Source organism: Chiloscyllium plagiosum, unplaced genomic scaffold (genome assembly GCF_037043375.1).
Source record: "Chiloscyllium plagiosum isolate Xiang-an unplaced genomic scaffold, Cpla_swu_hap1 HiC_scaffold_23, whole genome shotgun sequence".
In the NCBI taxonomy this organism is placed as follows: Eukaryota; Metazoa; Chordata; class Chondrichthyes; order Orectolobiformes; family Hemiscylliidae; genus Chiloscyllium; species Chiloscyllium plagiosum.
In genome coordinates this window covers 43,953,289-43,973,259 of record NW_028270161.1, presented here as the reverse complement: position 1 = coordinate 43,973,259, position 19,971 = coordinate 43,953,289, and the positions used below count along the sequence as shown (strand labels likewise).

At 38.9% G+C, this 19,971-nt stretch overlaps 1 long non-coding RNA gene across 3 annotated transcripts in view; it reads right to left on the bottom strand.

The window, feature by feature from the left end:
* Positions 1-19,971, bottom strand: part of LOC122561649 (uncharacterized) — a 202,372-nt gene that overhangs the window by 7,458 nt on the left and 174,943 nt on the right. For all 3 annotated transcript variants that reach the window (XR_015761155.1, XR_015761156.1, XR_015761157.1), the window contains one exon: positions 19,448-19,536. This is a non-coding gene — a long non-coding RNA (uncharacterized LOC122561649). The remainder of the gene's footprint in view (positions 1-19,447; positions 19,537-19,971) is intronic.

The window sequence follows — 19,971 nt, the reverse complement described above, 5'->3', positions numbered from 1 at the left end:
TGTTTGCACAGAGTTTTATGAATTAGCCCGACTGCATATTCTTTGGTGGAGTCATTGATATAAATTCCTTGTAATATGTGAATAATTTACTTAGCTATTTGGAAATTTGATTCAACTTTTGATAGCAAGTTTCCACTGACAATTATAACACAATCAGGGAGAGCAACAGTGAAAATGCTGAGTAAACTGATGTAAACCAACTTGACATATGATGTCCTGTGAGTTTTAATGTGACATTTTTAACGAATCTCTGCCAGAGGAGCAGAAAATGGAGATATCTAGTGAAGTCCTGGTATGAAAATTTATATTTTCAATGATATAAAATAGATGAATGAAACCTTCAAAAAATGCCCCCTGACTCATCAGTTGGTAAAATGTGTCAACCTTTTTGTCTGTAGAATGAGTGGGGAGAAAGTGAGGTCTGGAGATGCTGGAGATCAGAACTGAAAATGTGTTGCTGGAAAAGCGCAGCAGGTCAGGCAGCATCCAGGGAACTGGAGAATCAACGTTTCAGGCATAAGCCCTTCTTCAGGAATGAGTGGCCAGTCTTAGTAAGAAATTCCATAGGCATAAGAGCATCTATAGTAGCTTCCAGTTTCAGGTGATTCCATCTTAATAAACACATAGATCACTGCCCCAAGGGAAGGTTCGGTGATGTCCATTCAGAATACACAACACTCTGTGTATTGGCTTCTAAGTTATGCTGTCTGGAATGTAGGCTCCAATTCTCAGGCCTTTTAACTTCTGATAGTAACCAGTCATCCTGTTTGTCAATAGGGACATCAGTTAAATGTTTAGTGAGATGGCTAAATGATGATCTGCTAGATGCTGCCACCTCAGTGCAGCAGCACAGTCCAGCCTGTTGTCTTCCTCCATATAGTATGATGCCAATGGCAAATCTGTCTAGGAAGAGACTTAGACCCAAGCGTCACACCCCACCAGAAGCAAAAGCATGAGAGAAGGACCAACAACAACAAAACCAGAAATTGCTGTAAAAGCTCAGCAGGTCTGGCAGCATTTATGAAGAGAAATCAGAGTTAACGCTTTTGGTTAACATTTCTTCAGGAAGGGTCACTCGGCCCGAAATGTTAACTTTGATTTGTCTTCAAGATGCTTCCAAACCTGCTGAGCTTTCCCAGCAACTTCTGTTTTTGTTCCTAATTTACAGCATTTGCATTTGTTTGACTTTTAGCTTGGGTTCAATAACCATTTTGTAGAACATAAATGACCATTCACACCTTCAGATCGCACCATTAAAAAACACAAATGTAAAGTATTCTCTTCATCAGCCCAAAGGAAGCCAACTATTTGGAACAAGTAAACTGTCTTGTGTTCTCATCTAACCTTGTGATTAAGAAAGTTATTGTTAGCCTGGAAAAAATGGTCTTTATTGGTACTGAATTATTTTTATTGACAAGATCATGTCATGATAAAAGATTGATTTTTGTCAGTGTCATAATAGCTGCATATATACTTTTGGAAAAAAAAATTGCATCTTTCCAGAAAGACTGGCTTGTTACCCCAGTGCATTATAGGATTAGTGCAGACAGTGGTAGATGAAGTGCCTTCTGATGTTGGAGTGAGTGTTTCATTTTACTATTCACCTGTTGGGTTTCAGTGCTGCACATTATATTCCTAAACTTGCAGCATGCAGGAAGGTGAACACCTTTTGAAATGGATATTTGGGATTCCTCAGTGGCAGTAGGTATTCAATTGATCATTGAAAGAACTAAATATTATAATGGTGTGTAGGTTCAGTCACTGGTGATGTTGCTATTCCAGGGCCCTATTATAGGCCAGAAGGTCTGTCTGGTTTTGATGTGTGCTTATTGGTCCTTCTTCCTTTCATGGTGGCTTGCCCTAAGCTGTTATTGGCACAAATATCATGGTTCAGCTTCATGGTGTGGTTATGCAAAATGTAGAACAAAACTATGATGAGGAATCTGAATGGGTTCAGTATCAAAGAAATTCCCTACCTGGATGTCTTGAGTGTCAGTAATAGGGCATTTTGTTTGGCAATTATGTGTCATGAGCTAAGGCAGTTGTGTGTAGACCTCATCATTGACTAGCATCCTGCTAAGATTGATCAAAATCTTTTACATCAATCTTTGGGGTAGATGTGGCCTTGGTTCACCATCTCAATTGAAACACTGCACCTATGACGGGCATCATTACTTGTGTATTGCATTGGAATTCGAGCCAAGTTTTCAGAGTGACATTTGACTCCATAAACGTGTGACTCAGATGTGGATATGTTACCATTTTCTATATGCTAGTTAATAGGTTAACCATTTTCTAAAATGTTAATTCCTTTTGCATGTCTTAGAGGAACATTTCAAAACTATTTTTAGATTAGATTACTTACAGTGTGGAAACAGGGCCTTCAGCCCAACAAGTCCATACCGACCCTCTGAAGAGCAACCCGCCCAGACCCATTTCCCTACATTTACACCTAACACTACGGGCAATTTAGCATGGCCAACTCACCTAACCTGCACATTTTTGGAAAATGGGAGGAAACCTGAGCACCCAGAGGAAACCCACGAAGACAGTTGCCTGAGGTGGGAATTGAACCCAGGTCTCTGGCACTGTGAGGCAGCAGTGCTGACCACTGTGCCACCTTGCCACTCAATGTTTCCCATCAGAACTTATTTCAATATGTCTTTTTATTGATTTTCTTTGTTTTATAGCGTAACGTTGCCATATGATGACAAGTTAGTCCGTATACAATCACATGGAATTTATGTGAGGTTTTCAAACAGGAAAGGCACCATATTTATTCTCTGGAACTTAAAAGATGCACTGTCGGTAAGATAGTTTTTTTCAAATTTACCACTTTTGGTCTTAATTTGTTTTATGTGCATTCGAAGCTAGGGTGCAGAAAGAACTGCCTGTGGCTACTCAGGCTTTTAAACCAATTGTACCTCTAAAAATCAAAAGCTTGTTTCTGATGTTACCCCCTCTGATTATATATCAGTTTGGACATTCAGTTGTCTTAAAATCTGCAATCACAAAGGATAAGAGCACCATGACCAGAATGCTTTATCACTAAAAAATATTCAGCATGCAAAAAACTGGTTCATTCATTCACATCAATGTTTCTGTCACATTTTGGGATTTCCCAACATTTTATCAATGAGTTGACATGAATTCTATTAATTTCCCCTGAAGAATCTAATTTCATAGACAGGCTGGAGGTATTGGGACAGAAGAGGGAGAAGCCTGTTAATGAGCTCACCCTGAAATCCAATGTTAATCTTAACAATTTACAGCTACATTATCCCTGAGGATCAGCATTTCAACGTATGTCACTTAATAGATCTGTACCTTGCTTGCAGTCATGTCCCTTTACTAACCTACATGCTTTAGTTGTTGGTTTTGTAGAGATAGTTTTTGGTCTTCCACACTGCAGATCCAATGTTATTTGACTCCACCCCAAAATGGAGTATTTACATTCAACTCACTTTTGATGAAGACATACCTCTATGCTGCATAAAGAGCACTGTGGCAATCCGCTTGCAAATAGATTCATGGTTTTGTTTCATGTTATTCTTTTATGCATCAAATATGCAATGTTTTGGAAATATGTTAGAATTTCATTTGTGCATTGTCCAAGATATCAATCAGGTTTGGCCAATTAAAAGAAATTGGCTAAGTAGTCCATCTGTAGTCTCTCAGTGTACTGTCATCTGTGTTGTCCCAAAATTGCAATGAAAAGCTTGATTCTATATACAGAAATAAAAATGAGAAGTCATACATTTCATACTAAGACGTTAGTTTCATTACTGAAGTTGTTTGTTAATGTCATGATACTTTTTTGTTCACTTTCAGTTAGTTGTACTGAAAATTACATGATAATATTCATAATTAGTGTGTAACTGAAGAAATAAGGAATATTAATGAAGAGAAAAGGAGTGGTTTCAATGTTATTTTTCAAAAAGATAATTTTTACATTCTCTATTTCTTGCCATTTATTTATCAAAGAGGATATCCACTTGTTCGATACTTCATAACGTCTGTCTAATCAGTCAGTTGGAATTTTTACCACAAATATGACATTTCCAACAGAATTCTCAACAAAAGGGCACAGAAACAGTGGAGTTAACTCTGATATTAAGTCCTGGAACCAACATATCTTAGAATTCTTTAAAAGTTGTGATATAGATTGAAACTGTCTTCACAGCTAATTGGTTGTTCAAAATTCAGGCTATAGTCTCAGGTTTGATCTGGTTGTGTGCAACAGGATTGTCCTTGTCATATGACAGGAATGCTTCAGTTTTTCTCCAACTTTAAGATTGGCTCAAAAGTTCAGGGTAGTTGAAAACTGTAGTGCCATGTGTGCTATTTGAAAAAGTATTTTCCATTCTCCTAAAGAAGGGAGGGAGGCAGATGTCGGAAAATAATAGGCCGGTTCGCCTGACCTCGGTCATTGGTAAGACTTTAGAGTCTATTATTAACAGTGAGATTGCAGAGTATGTGGAAATGCATGATAAAAAAAGGGCTGAGTCAATATGGCTTCATCTAAGGGCGGTCATGCCTGACGACTCTGTGAGGATCCTTTGAGAAGTAGCGAGCAAGTTAGACAAAGGAGAGCCAGTGGCAATGATCCATTTGGATTTCCAGAAAGCCTTTGACAAGGTGCCACACAGAAAGCTGCTAAATAAGATAAGAGCCCATGGTGTTAGGGGCAAGAGATGGATAGAAGATTGGCTAACTGACAGAAGGCAGAGTGTAGAGATAAAGGGGACCTTCTCAGAATGGCACCCATAGGGGTCACTGGCTGCTATTCTGAGAAGGGACTACAACTATTTACATTATAATTGAATGATCTGGATGAAGGAACTGAGGGGATTGTTGCTAGGTTTACAGATGACAATGATAGGTGGAGGGACAGAATGTGTCGAGGAAGCAGGCAGGTTGCAGAAGGACCTGGACAGGCTTGAAGAGTGGGCAAAGAGGTGACAGTGTACAATGTGGGAAAGTGTGAGGTTATGCATTTTGGGAGGAAGAATCGAGATGTAGACTATTTTCTAAATGGGGTAAGGTTTCAGAAATCAGAAACACAAGGGGACTTAGGAATCCTAGTTCAGGATTCTATTAAGGTTAACATGAAGATTCAATTAGCAGTGATGAAGGTAAATGAAAAGGCAGCATTCATTTTGAGATGGCTAGAATACAAGAGCAAAGGTGAACTGCTGATGGTGTATAAGGCTCTGGTAAGACCTCATTTGAAATATTGTGAGGAGTTTTGGTCCCCATATCTAAGGAAAGATATGCTTGCTAGGGACAGTGTCTAATGCAGGTTTACAAGAATGATTCAAGGGATGCAAGACTTGTCGTATGAAAAGTGGTTGAGGACTTTGGGTCTGTTTTTGATGGAGTTTAGAAGGATGAGGAGGAAACTGACTGAAACCTACAGAATACTGTGAAACCTGGATGGGATGGACATGGAGAAGATGTTTCCACTGGTGGCAGAGACTAGAAACCATGGGCATAGACTCAGAATTAAGACAGAAATCTTTAGAATTGAGATGAGAAAGAGCTACTTCAGTCAGAGTGTGGTGAATCTGTGGAATTCTTTGCTATGTAAGGTTATGGAGTCTAAGTCACTGTGTGTATTTAAGACATAGATAGTTCTTGTTAGTAATGGGATCAAATGTCATACAAGAAGACAGGAGAATGGGGTTGAGAAACATATCAGCCATCATCAAATGGCTGATCAGTCTTAATGGATTGAATGGCCTAATTCTGCTCCTATATCTTACAGTCTTATGAGACTCGCTATTAGGGCAGTTAACATGGAGGTGAAATACTTGTAAATAAATAAGTTTCAATTTTGATCATATGTTAGATATTTTGTTCTATGAAGTTACAGTATATCCATAAAGCTTCACAAAACTGTAACAGTTTATATTGATTTGTACTTTAATTCCTAATATTTTATTGCTTTTGTCATCAGATAACTCTTGATACTAGTTACGAAGGGGAGTTATGTGGCCTCTGTGGGCAGTTTAATCAAAGCAATCTCTCTCCAGAAATGCCAGTCAGAATTGAGCGTAAGTGAAATTCTAATTTGCTATAAGATGAGAGTTGAATCCCTCATGCTTTCATCTGTTTTAAAACACTTAATGCATTGAATTGAATTCATTAGAAAAAATGAGTTATTTTTTCTTTGTCCTGTTTCTTTTAGGTCGAATTCATGCATCTCAGCTTAATAATGCAGAGGATTCCTGTCTGACTACAGTTTCAGAAATAACTTCTTGCTCATTTGCTAAGGTAAGTTATTGTCTTAGGAGAGTTCTTAGGACAATAGAATATAATTTTAAAAATATTTTAAATATTGATTGGATATGTAGATCACTATCAACTCTCTGGGATTAGCATTGACCAGAAACTGAACTGGACCAGTCATACCAATGCTGTGGTTACAAAACTATGTCAATAGTACATGTCAGTAATTCACATCTATAGTACTCACTCCAAAGTCTACTTATCATCTACAAAGTACAGGTCAGGACAAGGACAGAATGCTCTTCATTTGTCTTGATGAATACAGCTTCAACAATAAGAGACGGCACGGGGCACAGTGGTTAGCACTGCTGCCTCACAGCGCCTGAGACCCGGGTTCAATTCCCGCCTCAGGCGACTGACTGTGTGGAGTTTGCACGTTCTCCCCGTGTCTGCGTGGGTTTCCTCCGGGTGCTCCGGTTTCCTCCCACAGTCCAAAAGATGTGCAGGGTCAGGTGAATTGGCCATGCTAAATTGCCCGTAGTGTTAGGTAAGGGGTAAATGTAGGGGTATGGGTGGGTTTCGCTTCGGCGGGTCGGTGTGGACTTGTTGGGCCGAAGGGCCTGTTTCCACACTGTAATGTAATGTAATCTAATCTAATCTAATCTAGGCTTGATGCTATTCAGGACAAAAAAGTCTGCATGCTTGAACTCTCACCCATCGACTTAAACAATTTAAAACTGGAGGGAGACAGTTTAGAAGTAAGGTGTCCCACATTTGACACTGAAATGAGGATTTTCTTTCTTAGAGATATGTGTGTCTGTGGTATTCTCTACCCTAGACAATAGTATTAATAGTCCATTGAATATTATCTAGAGAGATCAATTGGTTGTTGACTAGCAATGATGTCAAAGTGTATTGATGTGAGATACAGTTGAAACCATAATCAGATCAGCCACGATATTATTGAATATTGAAATGCCTCCAAAGACCATGTGGCCAGCTCTTCTACCTTATTTATGTGGTGTCAACAATATGTACCATAGACAAACTATACTGCAGCAAGTTGTAAATGTTATTTTGGCAGAATAATTCAGAGCAATGAGCTGGAGGGACAAGGGCAGCAGAAACATGGGAACACTATCATCTGCAAGTTCCCTATGCAGGAACTGGAAAACAGAATGCGATAGAAGAGGGTAGAGAGTACAAATCTAAAAGTATATTAACTAATAAGGCTAGAGATTAAAAATAACAAATCATTCGAACTATAGGCTTTGTATCTGAATGCACATAGTATTAAAAAATGGCCCAAATAGCAATAAATAAATACCATCTGTTGGACATTATTGGCTCTGTTAGTTAATGATGGTATTAGCGCAATAGAGAGGACTGGACAATGTTTAGGAAACTGGAAGGCAGAAATGTCTTGATTAAAGATGAGAAGCAATAAAGGCAAGAACTCATTAATGGGTATGATGTGTAGGCCTCCTATCAGTAATCACATGGAATGGTGGGTTATGAAGGAAGAAGTAATGGGTGCTTCTGAGAAAGTTATAGCAGGTATCATAGGATCATAGTAAATTCTAAATGCGTACTGGGAAAATGGAGAGCAAAAGTAGCCTAAATGAGAAATTCATGTAATGTTTTCAGGGTAGTTTCTTTGAACAACATTTTCTGGAGCTACATCTATGCAATGAGGTAGGACTACTTAATTATCTTTCAGTGATGGTACTCCTGAGTAGTAGGGAGAGAAGTGTAGGTCCAAGACTAGTATTTTAAACTTAAGTAAGGCTATTGTAAGGGCATGAAAACAAAGCTAGTTAAAGTGGACAGGCAAATTATATTAACAGAAAGGTTAATAGAGATATAGTGACAAACATTTAAGTAAATATTTCAGAAAATGCAGAATAAATACATTTGAACGAGAAAGAAAAATTCAAAGGAGAGGACCCACCTTTCTGATCTGAACAAAAAAGTCAAAAACCATATAAAATTTCAAGAGAAATCTAAAACCTGTGTGAAGATAGTGGCAGGTCAAATGATTACAAATACAAAAAACAGTAAAAGAGTGACTGAAAAATTAATAGGTAAGGAAAGTTAGAATATTAGAGAAAGATTGCTAATATATAAAAACAGATTGCAGTTGTTTTTATATTAAGAAAAGGTACCATACTCCTACCAGACCATAGGCTGCTCTATCATAAGAGACAACTGGAGGTCATCTAACCTGAGTGTCAACATACCTAAATTGAAGGGAGAAGTTGAGAAAGAGAGTTCTTCATGGCTACTTAGCTGGTGTGGGAATTAAATTCATGCTGTTGGTATCATTCCGTGTTGCAAACCAGCCATCTGAGCTAACCATTGGTCCTTTAGAGTGTGAATCTTGGAATTAATAAGGAGATGGCACATGAACTGCGCAGGTATTTTACATCAGTATTCAATTAAAAAGGATACAAATAACAGCCCAGGAAAAGGAAGGAATGAAGGCAAGAGTTCAAGAAAATTACTATTTTCAAAGGAAGTGGTACTGAGCATATTATTTGGGCTGCAGGCTGACAAGTCCCCAGATGCTGATGGATTTCATCCTACGGTTTTAAAAGAAGTGACTAGTGATACAATTGATGTAACAGTTGTAATTTTCCAACATTCCCTAGATTTGGGAATGTTCTATTACTCAGTTGACAGTGAATCCAATACCTTTATTCAAAAACAGAGAGAGAGAGAGAGACAGACAGAAAGCAAGAAACTACCAGCCAGTTAACTTGACATTCATCATAGAGCCATAGAACATTTACATCATAATAAAAAATCCTTTGGCTTATCTCATCCATATTGATCACAGATCTATTTTAATCCCAGTGCACCTGGTGCAGGTAAAATGGACAATATTTCTCTGAAGTTGCAGAATTTTAATCCAATGACAGTAAAATTGACATTGGGACAGTGTGACAGTGTATCACTTACATACAAGCATGATACTTAGGAGCAGGTCAGCCTTTCTCATCCCTCGGGTTTCATCCACCATTCAATAGCATCACAGCTGATTAGATTGTAACCTCATTCCTACATCTCTGCCTACCACAGAGAATCTTTCAACCCTTGCTAAACAAGAATCAATAATCTCTGTCCTAAGTAAAATCAATGGCTCTGCATCCACTATCTTTTGAGGAAGATAATTCCATCACTCTATCAGCATATTTTTCATCTTTTCTCCAGCTCATTGGGAAACCCCTTAATTTTTAAAGGTGACCCCAAGTTCTAGATTCTTGTAGAAAAGTAAATATCCTATCCACAACCAACTTATCAAGCACTATCAGGATCTTAGATATTTCAATCAAATTGTCTCTTTTCCTTCTAAACTCTAGAAGATATAAACTTAGCCTGCTCAACTTTTCTTCCTAAGACAGACCACCCTTCCTAGGTATTGGTCGAGTAAATCCTCTCCAAACTGCTTCCAATGCATTTGCATCCTTCTTTAAATAAGAAGAGTAATACTGTAAAGAGTACTCCAGATTTAGTTTCACCATTTTTCTGTACAACTGAAGCAAAGTTTCCCTACTTTTGTTTTTAAGTCAACTCCCAAAACCAATGACATTCTACATGGGAACACCATCATCTGCAAGCTCCCCTCCAAACCACTCACCATCCTGCTTTGAAAATATGTTATGCTTCCTTCACTGTTGCTCAGTCAAAATCCTGGAATTTCCACCCTAAGGATATTGAGGTCTGCCTACAACATGTGAACTACAGTAATTCAAGAAGGCAGCTCACCATCACCTTCTCAAGGGCAACTAGAGATAAGCAATAAATGCCCATCCAGTAATGCCCACATCCCATGAATGAATTTTAAAAATCAATATGCATTCCTAATTACTTACTGTACTAGCCTTTTGTAATTCATTCACTAGGACACCTAGATCCCTCTGCATCACAGAGCTCTGCAATCTCACACTATTTAAATAATATTCTTATTTTCTTTCTTCCTGGAAAATTTCACATTTTCCCATGTTGTATACCATTTTCTAGAACTAAGTAAGTTCTAAAAGGATGAAGCCTCAGCTCAGACCACTGTGGCACAGCAATCATTATATCTTGCTGAATGATCAGTTAGCTCAATTGTCTGAACAGCTTGTTTGCAATCCAGAGTGACACCAACAGTATTGGTTTAGTTCCTGCACTGGCTGAGCTTACCATGGAGGACTCTTCTTCTCAACTTCAGTCCTTGCCTGAGACATGGTGATCCTCAGGTTAAACCACCACCAGTGGTCTCTCTTTCTCTCTCGAAAGAGACAACTGCCTCGATGGTCTAGTAAGACTATAGCCACTTTACCATTTCCATTTTGCCAGACAGATAATGCTCCAATTATGCCTACTGTCTGTTTCCCATTAGCCAGTCTATGTTCTCTCCATGCCAATAAGTTATAGTCTACAAATTTGGAACATGCAAGAAAAGTCTACATGGATTTGTTCAGGGAAAATTGTGTCTAATTCAATGGCTGGATTTTGTTTTGAAGAAGTAACAGAATGGGGGCAGTGAGGGCAATGTGGTTGATGTGGTGTACATGGACTTCCAAAAAGCATTTGATATTGATTTACACTATCAACTTCTGAGAGAAGTTGAAACTCATGGAATTAAAAAGAGTAGCAATGTAGATTGAAAACTTGACTGAGGGATAGGAAAGAGAGTGATGTTTAATGAATATTTCTCATACTGGATGAAAGATTGCAACCAACACTGGGACGCTTGCTCACCTTGATGTATATAAATGATCTTAGATTAAAGGGGGCAATTTCAAAATCTTGGAATTTTGTAAACTGTAGGAGGGCTGTATAGAGCTTTAAAAGGAAATTGATAAGTTGGTAGAGAAGGTGGGTGGCTAGCAGATGAAATTCAATGTGGAGAATGTGAGGAGTTACAATCTGGTACAAAGAAAGTGAAGAGGTAGTATAAAATAAAGGGTATCATTCTAAAGAGAGTGCAAGAGCAGAGATATTTGGATGTTTATATGCACAAATCATTAAAGGTAGGCAGAACTGGTAGAGAGAGTTGTTAATAAAACTTAACTATGGGGAAACATTATCACATAGAGGGTGGTTCGTGTGTGGAATGAACTGCCAGAGAAAGTGGTAAACGCAGCTACAGTTATAACATTTAGAAGACATTTGGACAGGTATAAGAATAGGAAAAGTTTAGGTTGATATGGGCCAAATGCAAGCAAATGGGACTAGTTTAGTTTGGAAAAACCTGGTCGGCATGGGCAAATTGGACCAAATGTTTCCATGCTGCAGGACTGTGTAACTCTAAGAGGAGTCATAGAATACACAGGCAAAGAAATTATGGTTACCATATCTAAGACATTAGTTAGACTATCGTGCACAGTTCTAGACACCACACTATAGAAAAGATGTGAATGCATTGGAAATATTGCATACAATGTTGATGTCAGTAGTTTGAAGGATGAGAAACTTTTGTTTTGAGAATAGATTGAAGTCTCTGGGACTTGGTAAAGAGAAAATAAAGTGGAGATTTGGTGGAATTTCAAAATCATGAGGGATCTGGACAAAATAGATAGGGGGAAACTGTTCCTGCATGTAAAAGATCCAGAATCTGAAGGCACAGATTTAAAATATTTTGTAAAGGACTCAAATGTAAGGGGAGAAAAAAAAAACATTTTACAAAGAAAGTAGTTTGGGTTTGGATTGCACTGACAAGAGTTTCAGTTGAGACATTCAATAGGGTATTGAGTGATTCTTTAAAAAGAGATAATATGCAAGGCTTTCAGCAAAAAAAGCAGGGAATTGGCTCTAAGTCAAAATGCTCAGGGATCTTGTGCAAATACCTGTATTGTTTGTAAGTTTGTAAGTTTGTAATTCTGTGATTTACCTGTAGTGGTGTTAAATGAACCATCTATTGACAGAAATTAGTCAGCAGAAGTGTCAGCTGCATTGACCAACCTCTGCCACGAAAAGGAGATTGAAGAACAGACCCCAAGTGAAGGGAAGAACAGAATGTGAGGGGAGGTACAGGAGTCATGCTGGGAACCAGGGCAGAATGTTAGGAAAAACTGAAGTCCCTGGTGGTTGCAACGCACTCCAGGGACTTTAAAAGCAAGAATGGAGGGTGGGACAGTAGCAAAAGCAAGAGGGACTTCAGGACTGATTGCAGAAATACTGGGGGAGAAACTCATGTGCACGTTATAGACAACAGAATATGCTCTGCATGGCAAGTTATGCTAAAGAGAAACTTACAATGTTAAATAAATATAACAACACTATTTTATTGTTAGAGCAAAACAATGCTAAGTGAGTTGGCATTGATCAGAGATTTGCTGTAAAACATAGTGTAGAATAAGCAAAAATGTTTTGAAAAAGGCAGAAGACAGAGCTTATCATTCATATTGGAAATGAAAACTAGGTCAAGGTTTTACAAAATTAGCTTGAAGAATTAGGTATTAGATTAAAGAGCAGGAACACAAGGCAATCACTTTCTCTCAATTTTGAAAATTGCTCCTACAACTACATATTGGAGCATCTGAGGATAAGTGGCCAAACATTCCTCTGTGGCTTGCCATTCTTTTCTCATTTGAGAGTTGGAAATGTGGCAGATACAAATCAGTTAGGGGAGCAACTTTGGTTACGCCCAAGGGCTGATATGAAGCAAAGTTTTTAGCTTCACAAAAATTCTTCTGTCTGTTCTAACATATAGCAATCAGCTTTATTTCACCAATAATAACTTGCAACTCTCCCAGTTTCCCCACTCTCAGTACTTTCCTGCTGTTTCATAATTATTTGGTGCCTACAATTAGCAAACTGCAATCAATTGAGATGGATCAGTTCTCTCATCATCTTTGCAGCTTGGTGTTGTGGCTATTCTGACTATATCAGTTTTAGGAAGGCATTCTCCTCCCCCTCCTTTTCAGTTATTTCTTGATGGGGCATACTTCAGAGAATTTTGGACACCAGTTGGCACAGCTCAAAACTTGGGATCTCCAAGTGTAAGCGGGATATCTGCTGGAAATCAACTATTTAAGGCAATGTAACCTGGCAGCACTGGGCGTTAGCTATCTTTCTGCTGCTTGTTCAACTATTTATTTATTGCAACCCCGAGATTCTGATGTAGGATCGTATTAATCTAATTCTCTTTGTGATTCTTTGTTCAGAACTGTTCAGAACTTTCAAAGATTTTCCATTTGTGTGCTACCCCAGCGGTAATTGATCGATATTTGGAGATGTGTCAGAAAGATGTTTGCACGTGTCAAAGCACAGAGACTTGTGACGTTTGTCCCCATTTTGAAGAAGTAGCACGCCAATGTAATGCTGAAGAAGGTGAAAGCTGGCAAAAATGGCGGCAATCTATAAATTGTGGTAAGTCAGCATGAACCACCACCAGACTCTTCCAGTGAGTGAATATAACCTGCTAATCTCTGTTCAATCTCATGCCCAGATAAACTAAGGAAGGAAATTGTGATCATGACCCTTCTAGTGTTTACCAGCATCGTGCAGGAAAAAAAGTTGACAGTTTTTAATTGTTTTCAGCATGGAAGGCCTGTCCTGGGAATCAGGTTTACAAGGAATGTGGACCTGCCTGCATTGCAACCTGTACAGATCCAAATTCGCAAATCCAATGTGAACACTGTGTGAGTACATGTGATTGTCCAGCAGGTAATTGTACTTTATTGTTCAAAACAACTTAATTTGCTTGAGATTATATTTTACAAATCTTTTTTCACACTAGCAAAGATACGATTACTATAATTTACTCACTTCCATTGGAAATTGCAGAATAACTGTTTCACTGTGATGTCATATTCTTCACTCTGGGTTGTGGGGAATGTCATGACAAAATTTCCTAACCTGAACAGGCTGTGTCCTCCTTGCTTTTCAGTTGACAATTCTGCATTCTGTTTCATTAAATATATGTGAACAAGGATATGACACATTAAATCTGAAATGTTAAACTCTCAGAACCATAGGGATCAGTGAGAATGAGATAAATAACAGCTTTCTCTTTAAAATTCATTTTCTGATTGTGTACAAAAAAGACTTTTGGGGGGATGGTGACACATTTTGTAAGATTGAGAGCTGGTGACATCCAGCTTTCCACTGTGTAGTCAGGAGAGCTGTCTGAACAAAATAAAAATTGTTATTGATCATTCTGAAGACTGCCCAAAATTCAAGCAGATGTTCAACTATCCTTTGTAGCTGTTAGATTTAGCATGAACAATGGTCCCTGAGAAGGAGAAGACAAACTACATGCTCTGTTCCTTCACCTGATCACCTCAAGCCTTTAAGCTTCAGCCTGCACTTTTCTGCGGTTTTGGTATGTGAATGGCTACACTCAGAGTCACTATGGCTTCTCTTCATTATGCACTAGATCTTTCTGGGGTATTCTCCTGTAGGCACCTGAGCAACCCTTAATGTTAGAATTTATTCTGAAATCTGATACATTCCTTGTCTGTCTTCCTCATGCCTCTTACCATCCCTATATTTTTCCTCAAAAGGGTAGTGAATCTGGGGATTTTTTTACTGCAGAAAGATGTCAAGTCTGGGTTGTTAAGTGTTTTCAATATTGAGATAGACAGATAGACAATCATTGCAGGAATCAAAGGTTATAGCGATAAGGTGGGAAGATAGAGTTGAGGATTATATTGTATCAGTATGATCTCATTGAATGGCAAAATGGTGATGAGCCAAATGGCTTACTCCTGTTCCTACATCTTATGGTCCAATGGTCTAAAGATGAAATTTTCCCTCCCTGAAGATGGTGAGAGGAGTTGTTTGTAGTGTAAATAATGGGGCAGAAGACCCTGGAAAGATAGTCACCACTCCCTCCACCTTTCTTGATACTTCGCCAATAAGTACTGGGTGAGAAGATTTAATGGGAACTTTCATTATCTGCCACTAATTATGGTCCTAAAATGGTCAATTAATAGTCCACTTACCACCTCCTCATCACACGTCTTCCTAGAAGGTGAGTAAAGTGGAGGAGTGGTGCTGGTTTGTAAGCTTAATTCAGGCCACTGAAAGCAACCACATTAGAATAATTGTGGGGAAGAATCAGCACAACAAGGTGATCAAGGACAATTAAGAGGATAGAGGGTTTGAAGATGGGAGATACTTTTCAAGGAAGGAGTCAAGTGAAAAGGGAAGTGATGAAAGCAGTTTGGTGTGGTAGGCAAGGTAACTATTTACCAGGTCAGCTAGCACAGGACAAGAAAGGGATATCAAAAATTTCATATAAATGCAAGGTGTTGTTGTTTAGTGGTAGTTACGTTCCAGAAGCAGCTAATGAGTTTCTCTAGACACTATATTAATAAATTAAAGGAGCATCTCAAAGGCAGAGAAGTCTAGAACAGGACCTTTCAAGCTCGGGACTATGGACTCAGTGGTTAGCACTGTTGCCTCACAGTGCCAGAGTCCCAGATTCGATTCCACTCTGTGGGTGATTGTGTGGAGTTTGCATGTTCTCCCCGTGTCTGCGTGGGATTCCTTCGGGTGCTGTGGTTTCCTTCCACAGTCCAAAGATGTGCAGTTTCGGTGAATTGGCCATGCTAAATTGCCCATAGCATTCAGGGATGTGTAGTAGAGGGATAAATGTAGAGTAATAGGGAATGATTGGGTGGGATACTGTCCGGAGGGTCAGTGTAGGCTTGTTGGGCCGAAAGACCTGTTTCCATACTGTAGGGATTTTATTTAAAAGTTTGAAGACATGGCTCTTAGTGATGGAATATTTAAACCAAGGACTTGAAAGAGGCCAACATTTGAGAGAGCAGAAATGCTGTTTATTGATCAGTGTCAAATTCTATTTGGTAATATTCCTTTGAAGCAACCTGGGATATTTTAAACCACCCCAAACAGAAAAACCAGTAAAATGGTTGAATAAAACATATTGGTCCAACTTCCATTGCATATTCAGAAGGTACCTGAGGGCAAAAAAAAGGTCTGTTTCACTCTTGACTACAAAAGCAGAAGTGGAAGCACCCTTTGATCTTGAAACCTATTGTTGCTCGAGAAAAAAAATCATTACATGTAAACAAATCCACTTTAATTTAACACAATTTATATGAAAATAATATTTAAACAAAACAAGATCAGTTGGACACTGTTATATTCTTATACCTGTGTGTGTTCGATCTTTCCTTTCATGCTACCTCACTTACAGTTGTCATTTCTTATTTTAGCATTTTGCCATTATAATCGTTTGAGATAACCTTGCTTAAACATCGCATGTTGTGCATGTACTCAATCTGGCCCGTAGATGGCGACCTTTCCCTAATTGTTTGGGGTTTATCAAGTTTTCCTCCAGATAAACCTTTTTCTTCAGAAGATTATCCTTCATATTTTCTATATGTATTTACATGCATGTTTAAACTCTACTTTAAATGTAGGTTAGCAACTTATATATATGCTTTCTAGCTTTTCTCTTCCGAGCAATCAATTTGAAACTATTTGGGGAGTAGCTTCTCCAGAAAAGCAAGAAACTTGCAAATTCAGCACTGATCTCCATGCAAATGACTTCCACATGCACTATTTTCGCACGGGGAAGGTGAAGGTGGGATTGAGTTGTGTTCGTTAATCCTTGAAGCACTTTGCATGTGGACTCTGAAGCAGGCAACTGCTGAGGCAGACTGGTTAGAAGGTCTGCCTTCATTCTCTGGGACTTTGTTGTGGTTGTATTAAAGGCTGTTCAGCTCTCTAGCACTCACCTCTCAAACTTCATTAGCCTCCCCACCCATTGCCAATGCCAACTTCATACCACTCACCCTGTGATGATGCTGCACCTTTAACAAAGTTATTCTGTCATTGTTTTTTCCTACCAGAGCCTTTCATTCTTTTTCTCTTTGCTCTGTTTTAATCATAATTCAAACAGCTTCATTTCTTTTTCTCTTTCTTTTTCTTTTGCCTCTAACTCAAGCTGATTTATTTTCAATTGAATTTTAGCCATTTCCAAAGATTCTGATGGTGTTTCCAGCAAACTTAAATGTTGAGCTATTGCTGTAATTATCTCTTCTTTTCTCACAGATTAAGGTAACTCCAGCTACAGCTTGACTGGCAATTCCAGCAGCTTTGCCTGTTTACCTTTTAGTAGAAAGTGAGGACTGCAGATGCTGGAGATCAGAGCTGAAAATGTGTTGCTGGAGCCATTCCTGAAGAAGGGCTCATGCCCGAAACGTTGATTCTCCTGCTCCTTGGATGCTGCCTGACCTGCTGCGCTTTTCCAGCAACACATTTTCAGCTCTGTTTACCTTTTGTAAACCTCACCCCCCCCCCCCCCCCCCCCCCACCATTTCTTCCTCCTCTCCATACCTCTCCCCTCCATCCTTCAAGAAGGTATATACTGTCTACAGTATATATCCCACCAGAAAACTCTTAGTGACTGAAAGAGACATTGCTACACCAAGCACTATTTAAACCAACTGAATTCAACACTCAGAACAAAAGACACTGCCTACCACTCACTGCCTTTGAGTCCGATAACAGTAATCCCAAAGCAGATTAGAATAAATCCCAGATAAGCCCCCCCAAAACATTTTGAGATGGTAGCCAAGAACCTAACTTTTCTAATTGTTTTAAGCAAATGGAAGTTGAATATTCCAGGAATGATGCAGCTGGTAAAACCACTCAGTTTTAAACAAAACAATTTATTTACACATGAACAAAAGGAAACCAAATTTAGAATGACATAACTATTTTAAAACCTAACCGACACAACAGCACAAATTAGCAACAGCTGTTCTGACTTTGTGCAACATCCCATAAACACACCCTTTGACAAAAAGGTAAATGCAAACACAGGTTCTTACAGGAGAGAGATTTCAGAGACAGAGAGAGAGGGTCAGCATGGAGATGTTTCGTTGGGTTCCCAGCTAAAAGCTAATGCAAAACTAGAAAAGGAAACCCTCAACTGGGAGAATAGGCCACTCCCTTTTCACTGTATAAGTGCTTTTAATAAAAACCTGAAAGCCTTTCATGATTGTTGACTTTGGCAGTGTGTGTTAGCAATTATTAAAGTAGCCAGTTCAGGCATTTTAGCACCTCCTTTATGACCTATCTTCAAAAAAGAACCAAGGACAGGATAATCTTGTTAAAGGAGCAACATTGTCACATCCCAGTGCACAGGTCATGCTTTGGAGGTGCTGGTGTTGGACTGCAGGTGAATGAATGACCCATATATTAACAATGACAAGGCTTGAAATGTACATACACTTTCAAAATTTTACTTTAATATATCTCTTGGCGTACACTCTTATCAAAGTGTTGATCTTATAGAATCATTCATAGCTTCAATAGCAGAAACTATAAGTGAATCATAGAACTCGACCAAACGTTTTTCCGTACCATATCACCTATGTTTCTTTTCATCACTCTATTTCCTTCTCCATCATCTCCCTGTTCCTAACTTCCTATCTTCACCATTTCCTCCTCCTCTCCATATCTTTGCCTTCCATCCTTCAAGAAGGTATACACTGGCTACAAACTATCTTACCTGGATAATTTCCAACCTCTTTCAATTTTCCAACAGAAAGTACCATTACCTTTTTACCTGCCCAACTGATGCTCATGTCTCTTTTACGAACTAATAAAAAATCAAAACTGTTAATTCTGCAAATCAACAAGTCCAGAAAGGAGTTTGCTCCTCTGTAACCCTACTGTTAAGCCAAATACCATTCAGATGCTTTCAAAAATAAACAAATAGTACCTCAAGCATCCCCTCAACAATGTCAAAAATATATAGCAAGTTGATCAAAACTAAATACTAATAGTTAAGATTAATGAGTTCTAGTGACATCCAGAGACAAAGCGTATGGTGCTGGAAAAGCACAGTAAGTCAGGCAGCATCCAAGGAGCAGGAGAGTTGGTGTTTCATGCATAAGCCCTTCATCAGGAATGGGGGTGGGTAGGTGGGTGGGGATGGGAGGAAGGGGACTGAAAGTCAAATAACAGGGGAGGGGTGATGGGAAGGTAGTGGGAAGGTGATAGGTAGTTGCAGATCGAGTGTGATAGTTTGAAGGGGATGGTGGAGCGAATAGGTGGAAAGGAAGATGGACAGGTAGGATAGTTCAAGAGGGTGGTGCTGATTGGACGGTTGGATCTGGGATGAGGTGGGGAGAGGGGAGATAAGGAAACTGATAAAGTCGACATTGATGCCGTGTGGTTGGAGGGTCCCAAGGTGGAAGATAGGCTTTCTTCCTCCAGGTGTCGGGTGGCTTGAATTTACCGGTGGAGGAGGCCCATGACTTCTTAACTGGTCTCCAGGATCTGCAGCCTTCACTTTCTACTAGTGATGTCCAGAGTCTAATATCTGATCTGTAATATTAAATGTGGAAATCAAAAGTTAGTTTTAATTATCAAAGTTTCAGTAATAATCAGAAATTTCACTTTTGGTGTTAACAAGGCTAGACAGGATGGCTTGACAGATCACAAAATAATTATCAACCATGAAATTTAACATCACGAGCACTCTGACAATCACGGTTCAAAAGGAGATTTGCTTATTTTTTAAAACTGCATCAAGAAAATCACATGTTACAAGTCCCATATTTTCAGCCTTTTTGTTTTACTTGTGCAAGTGAAAATGTGTTCCCCATCTTTAAGCCAGTCATGTAACTTTTAACTTGCATTTTCATTTTATCCTTTAGGAATGGTTCTTGACAATATAAGGAGAACTAACAGTTGTATCCCGAGAAGAGAATGTCCTTGTATAAGAGAGGGAACTATTTACTTAAGTGGAGAGAGGGCAGT